The 15,079-nt window shown below is 42.7% G+C and overlaps 1 protein-coding gene and 2 non-coding genes across 4 annotated transcripts in view; 1 reads left to right on the forward strand and 2 right to left on the reverse strand.

Annotated features, from left to right (window-relative positions):
* Positions 1–15,079, reverse strand: part of LOC126109791 (angiotensin-converting enzyme-like) — a 267,091-nt gene that overhangs the window by 228,823 nt on the left and 23,189 nt on the right. The gene's annotated exons all lie outside the window — the stretch shown is intronic.
* On the reverse strand, positions 3,845–3,917 carry Trnar-ucu (transfer RNA arginine (anticodon UCU)). The gene has a single exon. It is a non-coding gene; the product is annotated as a tRNA-Arg (tRNA).
* On the forward strand, positions 13,535–13,607 carry Trnar-ucu (transfer RNA arginine (anticodon UCU)). The gene has a single exon. It is a non-coding gene; the product is annotated as a tRNA-Arg (tRNA).

The following is a 15,079-nucleotide window of genomic DNA, read 5'->3' on the forward strand; positions in this document are numbered from 1 at the left end:
CAGTCCGAGCTATGCGTTTCCTTGAACTTGGCTGTCTGTGTTTACTTTCCCGCTCTTGTTGCGGTTATGCCGTGGTTCTTCCTCCTCCTACGTGTGTCAGCAGCGATGCGTATCGATATTTGGCCTTGTGCGTATTGTTTACGGCTGGGGGGTGTGCGGGCAGTGGGTCTGTTGGTGAGGACCAGGGAGGACATCCCCGTGCGGTGCAGTCGGCCGGGTCCGCTGGCGGTCTCTGCGCAGTGTCGGAGCGTGTGCGGAGCTGTCCGATCGCTACGAGCTCCGTGGCTCACCGACCCGGGACGTGGTTTCAACTACCCAAGCCACGTCCGTGTCGGTGGTTCGTTGTCGTTTTTCTGTGAGCAACAACGAGTGTTTGTAGTGGTGAAATCGAGCCGCCGTGCGGTGGAATTAACGATATTGGATCACTACAATTAAAGAGGACCAGCCGAATTTTCTGCCTTGTGGCCGTTACTGTTCTGGTGACCTGCCCTGGCCACTGACGTAAATTCAGGCAGTGTTCTTTTTGGTGGAGTTAACTATGTTACCTTATTTCAAATTGAAGTGTACCAGCGGAATTTTTCTGCCTTGTGGCCGTTAGTGTTCCAGTTAGCTGCCCTGGCCGCTAACGTAATTTCAGGCAGCCTCCTTTCCTCACCAGTTGTCGCTGTCCAACACGTGTGCAGTTTTGACAGCTTAATACGTATTTCATTGTGGATAATCACGTCTGTAAGAGTTTGGTCTTTGTGTTTTTATGTACCGATTGGGGCCACCACCCGTCTCACCTAAGTGAACGTTAATGTTTTGAGGACGGGACAGCCCGCCCGCACCCCCCCCCCCACCCCCCCTGCACGACTCTGAGTGCCGTTGTCTATACTGTCCTTTTCATGGGTGTTTAATGGTCTGTTGGTAATGTAGGCAATGCTTTAAAGGAAAAAAATGTTTATTGTGTTTTATGTAAATCAAGGGCCTTCAGCCGGGATACCTGTAAGTAAGTTTGAATTCTGGCAAGTGGATATTTTGCTGAAAGTTACTGTTGTAGCGCTGTCTTTTCATTTTGTGCGCTGTCAGCGACTGAAAACGTAAATGTTTAAGGTATTTTTGATTTTTTGAAAAATCAACTGTGGGCCTTCAGCCTCTTAAAGCCTTGTTCTTAAAATTCCGCTTAAGTGAATACATTGCTGTCTTCTGCCTTAAAAGATTATGGTAATATATTTTAAAATTTTGAAATTTAATTGTGTCCTACAGCCGTTTGTATGGCACCTTCTTTACGTTTATTCTATCTGACTTCAGGCTTATTCTATTTGCAGTTTCAACTGCGTGTCTTCAACCACTTGAAATTTATCTTGTTGATTTTTAAGATTTATTGTTTGGAGGCCTTCAGCCGTGAAAGAATTGGATTTTGAAACTTGGAGTTGTAAAGGTTCGACTATGTGCCGTTTTGGTTTAAATGTGTTATTAAAATACAATAAATTACAATTTTGAAGTGAAACTGACCGCCACCTTCTTTGCCCCTCTCCACAATCCTAATCACCTGTTCTGCCCTGCCAGTTTAGCTGGCGTATGAGGTCCCCATACCAAGACGTCAATGAAGGTAAATTTAGCGAATTTTGGTCGTGGCTATATTATTTTACACAACTACTTAATAACCACTTAACGAGACTCCTTAAGTGTCACTAAGACAAAACAAGTCAGCTTCTAGTGAAAGACATACGATTTATTATAACTGTCTCTTGCCAATACATCTAGGTTCGGCATCCGTAGAAGAGGGCAAACGAAACAGATAACGGCAAGGCAACCGAAAAATTACCGAGAGAGATAGAGAACAGAAGCAAAACAAATCATTAATGAAACAATTTGTCTCTTCCGTGTTGGACTTTTGCTTGCCTTCCCCACCCCTCTTGTTATGTCCAACATCAGTCTTCCCACTGGTCGTTGGGCAATGCTTTGTTGTAGCGACTAGTCGAAAGCCAAGAAACGGGCAACAGAAAAGACGTCACTGACACTAACTTAAAATACAGGAAAAGCGAAAGTATCCAACGGTTTTGTTTCGTACGCATACATCTGGTTCTATACTATGGCGTGGTTACCACTACCAGGAGAAAGCAAATTTAGTTGTTTACATCTTGCCTGTCGCCAGCGGAACACCATCACTCTGTCAAGCAGACTAGTATTTTGGCCACACGCCACCGTTGCCAGACACTGCACAACGATCCTGCAGCCATCTAGAGCAAAGATTAAGAGACAATGAAGTGCCGGTACAAAGTGCCCTCAGCTATGCACTGTACAGTGGCTAGCGCAGTACGCAAGTACATATAGAGGTACACGTTACTGAAAAGCCTGGTTCCAAATACGAAGACATCAACATGGAGCAAGTAACAGGTGAAGAAACGGAAGCTTTCTGTCCAAAAAGAATTGAATTTTGGGAACAAATGAGTGACAAGCATGGTATGCCTTTGGAGACGACTGCTGTAGCTAAATAGGGGTGCACACGTTCAGAATTTGTTGACAAATCTAGTTAGTCGCAACATCAATATTACTGTCAATATTGTCGGTTGACAACATCATTTTACGAGGCTGAGATGTCGAGCACCCAAAAGAGAGCGTGTTGCGCAGTTTGTTGGCTCCAACAGCAGAAAACAACGGAAAGGCGGAAACTGGTCAGAATGTGACTGTAAACGAGGAACGACTTGTCGCACCATAATTTGCAGGCATCGGAATCACGTTCTCGAAAGATTCCACAAAATATTTTCGTGTCACTCCTGCATTGTACCACAAATTATTAATGCTGATACGCAATAAAGTAGAGAAGAAAGCAGTAACTTTGAGATTTCTAGCGAAAAGCAGATGATTGGAATGCTTGAAGTTAAGTTCAGTAACAGCAACAAACACGTTTAGTAAAAATGAGTGGAAACCTGCGGAGGAATTATATATGCCTGGCAAGAATACTTTCACATACTTCAATTACTGTAAAACATATTTCTATGTTTTGGGGTAATTTGATGCAATTGATATACATTTGGGAGACCTCTTACTAGTCATTGCATACATATGACGTATTTTTGGAAATGGAACAGTTTCTCCAAAGTGCTGTGCAATTCACCGACCTATATACTCCGCCTCCGGTAGCTGAGTGGTCAGCGCGAGAAATGTCACTCCTAAGGGCCCGGGTTCGATTCCCGGCTGGGTCGGAGATTTTCTCCGCTCAGGGACTGGGCGTTGTGTTGTCCTAATCATCATCATTTCATCCCCATCAACGCGCAAGTCACCGAAGTGGCGTCAAATGGAAAGACTTGCACCCGGCGAACGGTCTACGCGACGGGAGGCCCTAGTCACATGACCCCCCCGCTCCAATCGCGCGCGCGTGTATGATAGCAGATCCTCCGTTGACCATCCTAAAAGGTATATACAATGACTACCCTTGCGCGCGCTATTGAAACTGTTTTGTGTTAAAAGACTAGCTGAAAAACTGAATCTGCGGTATGATGTGCACAAAGACGAATTGAAAACGGTAACAGTGGACAGTAAAGCCGTGTCGGTTGTTCATGAAGCACTGTCTACAACTGAATGGAGAATACTGTTACACCGTCATTACTTGACCTCACACGTTCAGTATGTACTCACAATACTGAAAATATTCGAAGGTCATCAATACTGCTCATCAATATTTCTAGGATTTACAATACGCGCCCTCTGACGGTCATGTATTGACGGTTTGAAAATACTGTTGAACGCGTGAGGGATCATTAACAAGCCATTGATGCCGGCGTGTGAGACGCTGTCACGCCGCAGATAGTTGCGTCTGAAGCTACAATGCGGCTTTCCCGCATCTGTATTAAAAATGTTCCATCCCTTGCGGGGATCGAACCCGCGACCTTTGGATTAGAAGTCCAACGCGCTATCCGCTGCGCCAAAGGGACACGGCGCAGCATTCACCTCCGGCAGAAGGCGCCCCACCGAGCCACTCAGCCGGCGGCGCCGCTCCGCACTGCTCAGCCTCCCTCGTGACGTCACCAGAGTGACGCACGCAGCTCCCTGCTCGGAGGCGCTGCTCCCACCGCCAGCTCAGTCTGCGCACGTGCCGTGCCGGAACCACCCCCGGCTCCTAGGCTGGGGCGGACGGAAAGAAAGAAAGACTGCAGCTGTCTCACAGCGCCTCCTTCCAGACTTTGTCAGACAATCTTCTCCTGCATCGCACCCATAGCTCACCCAATGTTAAGAAAGCGAGGAGTACGATTACCACGCAAAGGTCGCAGCCGAAAATTGTACACAAATTTCGAGAAGAAATCACAGTGTCACATTCTAGTGCAAGTGACTATTAACTACATTTTTGGCTGAAAACAAAGTGAATTCCAGAAGTGTTACACGACGTTATTGCGAGAGTAACTATAGGGACAGCAGGTTTCGTCAGAGATTCATTCAGTAACCGCGAAATGGTCAGGGAGGTGCTCAACCAATTGCAGTGGCACACGTTGCAAGAGAGGCGTTCCGCAGCACGGCGCGGTCAGAGAGCGTACACTCCGAGAAGAGCCAACCGGTATATTGTTTCCTCTTACGTACGTCTCGCCAAAGAACCACGAAGGTAGAAATATTCCAGCTCACATAGTGCCTTACCAACAAAGGGTCTCCAAGCGAACCATTCGCCACTGGAACGTATTCGTGGAGTGTAGACGCAGAACTCACTGATTCGATTAAAACAACACATGAAATGTAACAAGAATAACACAACGCCACCTCATACGCAACAAAAATACCTACCGGAACATTAAAGATAAGCTCGAAACCCTGTACCGTGTAGAAAACATACATTCTAGAACAAACCGAAATTTTTAGTGATTTCAAAAATCATCCCGGTACACTTACGAACGAACAAACAGAAGTACAAAGGAAACGGTATATCGATAAATTTAATTGCATTCTGTTTATGGCTAGCGAATATCAAAGTAGAAATATTCCATTCGTAGCGCCCACAGTGACTGGTAGCACTGCCGATACCGTCTATACAAGAAGCTAAATTTTCGTATTTCTCATTTCTGTACGCCATACATATTTAATAATTATACAGTTGCGTAGCTCAACAGGTAAAAACGGAATCCTTAATAGGATGACTTTGTTGTCTGGCAGTCACAGCTATGAGCAATCATCTTTGGCATTAATAAACCGCTTCGGCTGTATTTAGTCCTTTATTTTTACATCACTACCGGCTTCAGGGCACTAAGAGCCATATCTTCAGGTTAACACATGTACAGCAATAAATCAAGAAGGAATAGCAACCCTGACACGTCCATTGATATCGTAATTCTCTAAACTTATTTAAAAATTTATTGAAATTTTCCAAAATTTTAAAAACTCTTACATAAGAATTTTCAAATATTTCTACTGACATAAGAAAACGTTAGAGCTAAAAAGCTCGAGACCTTGAAGGCAACATTCGTTATTTTTTATTTTATTTTACACGTCTAGTTCAGTAGGACCAAATTGAAGACCAAATCTCCAAAGTGGAACGTGTCAGTACTTGAAATTACAACGTAAAAGTAATAACAGATAAAATAAAATGTTTATGAACCCAAAAAAGGCAATCCATAAGTTTAAGTAAACGTAATCAACAATATAGCATAGGAATCAGCTTAATTTTTCAAAGAACTCCTCTACAGAACAGAAGGAGTGACCCTTGGGGAAACTCTTCAGTTTCGATTTGAAATCGCGTGGATTACTGCTAAGATTTTCGAATTCTTATGGTAGCTTATTGAAAATGGATGCAGCAGTATACTGCTCAACTTTCTACACAAGAGTCAAGGGAGTGCGATACAGATGTAGATTGGATTTCTGTCTAGTATTAAGTGAGTGAAAGCCGCTAATTCTTATGAATATTGTTAATAAGAGACGACAGTAAACAATATATATATATTGAGAGGCCAATGTTAGAATATCAACACTAATGAATAGGGGTCGACAAGAAGTTCGTGAACTACCACTTAGGCATATTGCCCGAACCGTCGGTTTCTGAGCCAAAAATATCCTTACAGAATGGGAAGAGTTGACCAGAAATTACTACCATACGCCATAAGTGAATGTAAATAAGCACAGAAGACTACTTTCCGCGTCGAACTATCACTTTCTTCACATACCGTTCGAATAGTAAAAATGGCAGCGTTAACAATATCCTGAACGTGAGCCTTCCACAAAAGTTTACTATCTGAACACCTAGAAATTTGAACTGTTCAGTTTCACTTATGATAAGCCCATTCTGTGAAATTAAAATGTCGGGTTTTGTTCAATTGTGTGTTAGAAACTGTAAAAACTAACTCTTACTGTGATTTAGCGTTAGTTTATTTTCTAAAAGCCATGAACCTTAGGCCATGAACTGCGCTCTTTGAAACAGAGCGAGGTGAACCAACTTTGAGCTGCTCCCCGTATTCCATAATGGTCCAACTTCTGGAGCAGTAATTTGTGATCAACACAGTCAAACGCCTTAGTTAAATCGAAAAATATGCCCAGAGTTAGAAACCTTTTGTTGAATCCATCCAGTACCTGACAGAGAAAAGAGAATATAGCATTTTTATTGTTAAACCACTTCTAAAACCAAACTGCACATCTGATAGCATTTTATGTGGAAAAACATGATCGCTAATCCTTATATACACAGCATTTTCAATAACTTTAGCGAACACTGATGGCACAGAAATAGACGTAAAACTGTCTAATCATCGATTTCTCCCTTTTCATAAAGCGGCTTTACTACTGAGTACTTTAATCGTTCAGGTAACTGACCATTCCTAAAGGAAAGATTTGAAATATGGCTAGTACAGGGATCATATACGCAACACATTACTTTAATATTCTGCTAGGCACCCCATCATATCCATGAGAGTCCTTAGTCTTCAGTGATTTAATTGTTGACAATCTCTTCTTTGTCAATATCACAGAGGAGTATTTCAGACATCAGTGTGGGAAAGGTATTTTCCACGAGAGATATATGATTCCTTGAAGAAATTAAGTTTTTATTTAATTGACCAGCAATGCTCAGAAAGTGATTGTTAACTACTGTACATACATCTGACAGAAATATTCTAAGGACTGACTTTGGCCAGCAACGCGAGGTCGATGATACAGACAATTCCCTCACGACTGACCATATGGTTTTCATTTTCTCCTGCGAAGTAGCTGTCCTATTTGCTTACGACATACTCTTTGCCTTCCTAATAACATTTTTAAGCGTCTTACAACAATGTTTGTAATGGGCTGCTCTAGCTTGATTGTGACTACTTCTGACATTTTGATGTAATTCCTACTTTGTTCTACATGATATCCTTATCCCACTAGTCAGGCACCCAGACTGCATATTTCTGCTAGTACCCTGTTCAGAACGTTCTAATGGAAAGCAACTTTCAAAGAGCATGAGTAACGTGTTAAGGAAAGCGTTATATTTGTCATCTGCATTATCGGTACTATAAACATCCTACCACTCTTGTTCCTTAACGAGGTTTGAAAAGCTCTATTGCCGTTGGGTAAGCTTTCCTACATAGCTTGTAATTATATATAACATTTGAATACAAAAGCCTTTTAGCGTTAAAATTTGTGCATCATGGTCTGAAAGGCCATTCACCCTTTTACTAACAGGATGTACATCTAGTTATGAAGAATGACTAAAAATATTGTCTATGGCTGTGTTACTGTTCCGGTGCACCCTGATTGCAAAAAATACACAGTCTGCATCAGATCAAATGAATTTAGGAGATCTACCAAAATCCTTATTCTTACACAGTGACATATAAAGTTAATACTGAAGTCACCACATACAACTAATTTTTTGTACTTCCTATAAATTGAACCAAGAACCCTCTAAAGTGAAAGTTAGGGGACCTATAAACAACAGTTAGGAGTTTAGTTTCACTAAATTCAACTGCCCTGCACAACATTCAAATACCTGTTTAACACAGTGCCAAGATACTTTTTTTTTACGCACATGACAACTCATCCACTCCGCAAAGAACTTTAAAAACAGCCAGCTAAACTGTATCCAGGAAAAGGAAGCCTCTGAACTGTCAAATTATTTATGTGATGCTCCCATATACCAATAATGTCAGAGTCAACATCTATAAGCAGTTCACTAACTTTATCTCTAATACCTCATATTTTGATGAAATAGGCTAATTCGTTCACCATTTGGATACCTGACCACCTCTGAATGTGATTCCTTTGTCAGAGGCACTTCCTTTAAGCAGGGATACCTATCAGCTGACTTCAGTCTAAAAAAGAAGCATACCTGTTGAGGTGCAGGCCTTACCTAGTGAAAACCGACCTACTGATAGACTCAGTTGGCACCACTGCAATGTGAGCCATGCCCTCCGCCATCAGTGCCTTATCCGGCCCTATGTCAACGCGCCTAACACCACCATTAATATGAGGCCGCCCATAACGCTGAAACGGTTGCACGAAGTGTAGTACATTAGTGGCACCAGTTTGAGTAGCTATCTTTACCAGGTCACCACGTACATCATACTCGCGGTCCCTGCCAAGACTGTTCCCAACTCCACTTACAATCAGTACTTGATCCTCTTTCGTAAAATTCGTACATAGCTCCCCTATGTCACCTGAGCCAACCGTGCACTAGGCTTCACAATGCTGGTGACCTGGCACTCACTCCTCAACACTTCCTGCAACTGCTGGCACACATCTCTGCCGTGGGAACTACCTTGCAAAAAAATGGTTCAAATGGCTCTGAGCACTATGGGACTTAACATCTGTGGTCATCAGTCCCCTAGAACTTAGAAGTACTTAAACCTAACTAACCTAAGGACGTCACACACATCCATGCCCGAGGCAGGATTCGAACCTGCGACCGCAGCAGCCGCGCGGTTCCGGACTGCGAACTACCTTGCAGCGGAATCCTGTTTCTGTTAGGCTGAGGACTGCTGCATGTTTCCCACTCCTACAGCTACAAGAGGCTCCTCCCCACTTGACTGACTATTGGTCAAATCTATTGCTTATACGCAAAGCAGAACTGTCCAAATATCTCCTCCTCATCCTAGCACTGTCTTGTTACCAAGTACCAGTTCCCATTCCCCAGCACCCTTTGCCCTCCTCAACAGAAACATCCGATCTCACGCGTCGGCTTTGACCCGTGACGTAAGGGTGTTGTGGTGTGTGACGTCATTACGGCGCGGAGTTTGGTTTGTGAGTGTGGCGTGTTTGTAGATGTCGTGTTGTTGTTTGTTGTGCCCTCTGGTGGTATGTTCATGGTTTTCGTTTGTTTGGTGTGTTGGGCTCAGTTTGCTGTTGGTCAGTGGTGAGTGCTGCGTGCGTCTTTTTGAAGCGAAATTTGTATTAGTGAGTTAACGGTTTTGTGTGATGGTTAATGTAATGATGATTGCTGTACGTCGGGTGAGTTTGTTATTAAGTGTATTCGGTTGTGGTTTTTTCTTCAGGAATGGATATGAAAGACCGGATTAATAGTTCTCGGTTGAGGGCTATTTTCGTCTTTATGATACGTATGCGACGTTTTTATATCCGCCATATTTGGTATTCGTATTGGGAGATGTTTTTGAGTTACATAGGTCAAGGGTAGTGGTCGATCCTAAGTTATGGGATTGGTAGCTGCTGTTGAGCTATATAGTTGGAGGGAAGTGTTCAATCTCAATGTTTGGTGGAGTATGTTGATTTTTGTAATGGGAGATGGGATCGGGAGTTGCTGTTGAGCTATATAGGTCAAGGGAAGTGTTCGATCCCAATTTATGGGGTCGGGAGCTGCTGTAGATATATGTAGGTGAAGGGAAGTGTTTGTTCGCAATGTTTTGCGGTGTATTTTGATTTTTGTATTGGGGGATGGGATCGGGAGATGCTGTTGAGCTATATAGGTCAAGGGAAGTGTTCGATCCTAATTTATGGGATCGGGAGCTACTGTAGATCTATATAGGTCAAGGGAAGTGTCCGATTCCGGATAAGAATGTGTTTTGTGGCATTTGGTGAGTTTTGTGATGTCGATTTTTTTCGTCGTCTTGCGTGGTTTTGTATGGCGGTGGGTGGCTAAATTTGTGTATATTTAGTTTCTCCCCACCCAAAAACCCCCAATTTCCCACGCTTGTCCCGTTAGAGTCATTAGGCTTTTTGTGAAACCTGTGTGTGTGTTGTTTTTCAATGTATTTTCGTCTTTATGATACGTATGCGACGTTTTTATATCCGCCATATTGGAATTGTCGTTTATGGTCGTTTCCGCCATATTTGTGACGTCATGGGTCAAAGCCGACGGGTAGGATCGGACGCTTCTGTATTTCCAACCTACCTAGTTCCTCCTCCGCGTGTTGCAGCTTCTCCTGAAGGGCACAGATCTTACGCTCCTGCTCCTCCATCAACTTATTTCTGCTACAGATTCTGCATTTCCAAGAGAGCATATTGCTAGAATACCTACCGGCTTCCCCACTGCACTCCCACCACTGAAAATACTTCTCACTCATGGTAAAGTTTTAACAATTACTGAAAAAACTAAATGTCTACGTTACCTACGTTCAATTACAACAGTAGAACTATTTAAAGAACTAACCACAGTGATCTCGAATTTCGCTTTCTACTAAGAAAAGAACAACTTTTGTAAACACTAACAAACCACAGCTTATACCAATACAATAATAATTTCATGCAATTTTTAATCTAAAACCAAAAATTCAAACAACCACTGAAACACTCAACGAAATTAAACATAGTGAACGAAAGTTTTACTGAAATATTTCGGTACAAACAATAAGACCCGTCATCTGAAAATTATCCTACTACATTTAATAAATGACTGCAACGCACGAACAGCAGTAAAAAATCACAGTGGGCTAAAGTTTTCGAAAGTTTATTGAACCGCTATTTCGCCAGAAACAGTACAAAACACCGTTGAAAGCTACTAAATTTAATAACCGAATAACAGTGCACAAAACAACTTTGTCAGGACTTGAGAACCGCTACACCTGCAGCTGCATGCCGCGAAATGTAAACACACTCCTAATAATTGAGGAGCGCCGGACCAAAAACCGATAGATCCGCATTTGCTGTTAATACAGAAAGTAACAAATAGTGATCTCTAAATGGCCCCACAGGCTATAAAAAGAAGAAACACGCCATTAAACACTTTATGTCGCGCTGTGCTGAAAATTGTTTTGTGGCAGCATGTATTACTCCCGTATCTCCCCCCTTCAGCTCAAACACGCGAATACAGCAAAAGTGGATGAATCGGGTTTTGTTCCGGCGCACCTCAATTGGAAGAACAATCGAAAACTACTAAATTTAGTATTCGAATAATGAACAAACAATTTTGTCAGTGCTTAGCTTTAGAACCGATACAGCTGCAACCGCACGCCGCGAAATGTAAACAACTGTCAGAAAAAACACTACCAAAAAGCAGTACGTCGCCGAATAGAAATACCGGATACATGGATTCCAATCCAATACGGTGGATGGGGCCTAAACAAATAATAATATAGTGATCCAGCGGTAGGGTGGAAAGATATGAGAAAGCAACTATTAAACATAATTTGCGGCTAGGATGAAAAAGTCAAAAAGCGGCTGCAGCAAAATGGAGAGATTTCTAAGCAACCTGGACAAGAAGCGTGCAGTAAAGAGCTACTGACGGAAAAACAGAACCCGCAGAGCACACTCGCCGCTCCTCCAATCAGCAGGCAACCGCGGCGCAGGCGATGGGACCGCGTGCCGCCTCTTAACTGACGGCGCAGAGGTAAACAAACGACTCGCGCATGCGCTGGTGGTACGCAGGCTCAGGCGAATGATCGGCTGTCTTTTAGGGGAAGGCACGGATGGTGAATGAGAACCAGGAATACTGGGATAACAAGGACACTTTAAAAAAATAATAATACGTAGAATATAATAGTGACAGTTGGATGGTGAATGAGAACCAGGAATGCTGGGATAACAAGGACACTTTAAAAAAATGACAGTTGACATTTATTTTGATTAGTAACAACCGTGAGTTATTCTAACCTAAGGGGCCCCTCAACGAAGGGTGTTTAATGTCATGAAATAGGAACATCAGATGCATATGTTATAGCAAAGGAACACATCTGGTGACAGTATCCACTAAATAAAAGTCAAAACTTTAAAAAAAAAAACGAAAAATACCAAAAAGTGTTATTTTGTCAAAAGTATGAAAATGTTTCTGTATTTTTAAAAACTTGTCACGATGAAAAGGATTCCAGACCGTAGTGAATTTTGATGGGTTTTTAAATACACCTGGAACTTGAGAAAACGTTTAAAAACAAACTTGAAAGGAAGATGTGCAAAACCTAAGGTAACAAAGCGAGGGAGTTGGTGGGAGGGGAAGAGTTAAATACAGGCCTAGGGGAAAAAAAGGGAACATCATAAAAAGTACAGTGTATTATGACAGCAAAAATAGGCAGTCGAAATTTGCCAGAATTCTACTATACCTCAACTCCGTTTTCCCATTTAAGGTTTGGTGTCGAAAACTATTAAGGGATCGTATAATTTCGACCCCCTCCAAGACAGTCAAGTGTGGTCCTTGTTTTCTCGATGTATAAAATTTTTAAGTTACTAGGGAAATCGGTGATGGAATGCCACTGCTCATGAAAGTGGGTTCTGGAGGCGGATTCTGAGTTACAAACCCTAAGATATTCTGTATACGTGGTACTAAACATCCCGCCAGATTGTCCAATGTATCGCACAGTTTGTTTGCAAGTGATGCAATACACCCCAGACTGCAATTATATTCGGAATAAGTGGGGGCTTTTTCGTGAGTACACTTTGTGCGCGGGAACGAAGAAATCCGGTTCAATATTTTTGGTGCACAACCGTCTTCCCAGGTCTTCTGCAATATTGCCGACATGCAGTGCATGCGTGCGTGTTCGAAGGAACAGTGCACCGTTCTCCTTAACACAGGCACTGCAGTAACGTTAATAAATAATAATGGCGCGTGATTCAACTGTCCCGTGCAAGTCTTTCTATTGGACGTCACTTGGTCAAATTGCTTTTCAGTAGTTGTCCGAGTCACCCAACCGCGGACCCACAGTTTAACGTAGAATTCGAACCGCGTGTCGCTCCTTGCCACTCCCACATCCTCGAGGAGTGTAGGCGTTTTGTTAAGGGCAGACAGAAAACTACAGCCGTCCGACCGGGATTTCATCCCACAATCTTTCGGGTTCCAGCCGTACACATTGCCGCTATACCACCGAGCCCAAAAGTAAATAAGTTATAAATATCCGTGCAAATATTTTCACCTGACGCCATTTCAGTGGCGGGCGAGTCAGTCAGATCGGTGCTCTCACCAGTAGTCGAACCCAGGTCCACAGCGTCATTTCTCTTTCGTATCGCACAAAAATATGAGTTACTCTTTTCAGTTGCGTACAAAACAATTTAGACCATGTTTATCAATTTTCAAGTGCCGCCCAGAGCACAAAGTGTTCGGATCGATAGGCGCGTGCAGCGGAGTGCGTCATTCCGATTACGTCATGAAGATCAGCTCGCCCTTGGCACGGAAGCAGGAAACGACAGCTCTTATACTGTGTGGGAAACGAACCATTGCATCGTCCCTTTGGCGCAGAGGATAGCGCGTTGGACTTCTAATCCAAAGGTCGCGGGTTCGATCCCCGCAAGGGATGAAGCATTTTTAAACGCCACAGATGCACAGAACTTGTCTTCTGCTGCCGCACTTTGCATTCCTTATCCTCTCCTTCCTTTGTTCGACGTCCGAAATAGATAAATCCGAATAGGTCGAGATGAAAAAAACTTTCTCAAAATGTGTGTTTGAACACAGTCTTCTATTACACAAAGCTGGAATATATTCTTTGTATTCTTGTCAATCTGGCTACATAGGGCAAACAAGCAAAAGTTTTTAAAACTAAGGCATTCTGAGCACCAGCGAGCCTGAAAAAAACTGACAGTACACACTCCACTTTTGAAGCTCCTTTGATATAGGAAAACCACCACCCAAGTAAGAGAAACTGATGTGAAGATCCTCAGAGAAAGCAACAGCATCTACCAAAACATTACACTTCAGGAGAAGCGCCACTTGCGAAGAGCAGTGACACGACTAATGAAAGTTTTGAACGAATACACAACAGTGTGCAACAAAACTTAATAAAATATATAAAGACGCTTCCCCAAATAAAACATTCTATTCAAACATCCTCCGTTATCCAAAAAAGCCTTCTTATCAGTACTTCCCCCTTCTTTTAGCACTCTAGCGCTCTCTCTCTCTCTCTCTCTCTCTCTCTCTCTCTCTCTCTCACCCACGCTCACACGAAATGAATTCTATCCCAGCAGGCACTACAAAAAGTTTTCACCAAACTTTCTAAATTATAGAGACACTAGACAGAAAAGATGTGAAGAACAATTGAGCAACTGCAAACATGGCGTCTCTCTGTGAGTAGAACGAGTTAAGTGTTTTGTCAGTCCTGATTTCTGTGTAAAACACGCGTGAAAACAGGCTAGAGTGAACTATAAAAATATGTGGAAAACAGTGTATACAATTACAACAGAAAAATAATACACACCAGAGATGCAGAACTGTATGGAAGACGTAAAGCCGGCCGGGGTGACCGAGCGGTTCTAAGCGCTACAGTCTGGAACCGCGCGACCGCTACGGTCGCAGGTTCGAGTCCTGCCTCGGGCATGGATGTGTGTGATGTCCTTAGGTTATTTAGGTTTAAGTAGTTCTAAGTTCTAGGGGACTAATGACCTCAGAAGTTCTTTTAAGACGTAAGTACGCGACTTAACAACTACTACCGACGGGAAATTATTTTCGAAAATAATCAAATTCTTTACGGCTACTTTGCAAATGACACACCGTCATACGATGAATGTCATGAAAACAAGCCGACCTATACAAAACCAGGTGATGTAGTTTCGTGCGAGAAATCTAACCAAAATAAATAAAATGCAGACGTTATAGTTTTTAGGCGTAGAAGAGGAAAACAAACATGAACTTTTTATGATATTTTATAAAAACAGTCTAGATCCACAGAAGAGGAGACGTGGGTCTCGAAACGTGTGGGTAAACAGAAAAAAAGAATACACTGTGTTTTGCAGAAGGCGGAGTTTAAAGAGCAAAATTTATTTCGCAGACGAGGGA

This window comes from Schistocerca cancellata, chromosome 12 (genome assembly GCF_023864275.1).
Source record: "Schistocerca cancellata isolate TAMUIC-IGC-003103 chromosome 12, iqSchCanc2.1, whole genome shotgun sequence".
NCBI lineage: Eukaryota > Metazoa > Arthropoda > Insecta > Orthoptera > Acrididae > Schistocerca > Schistocerca cancellata.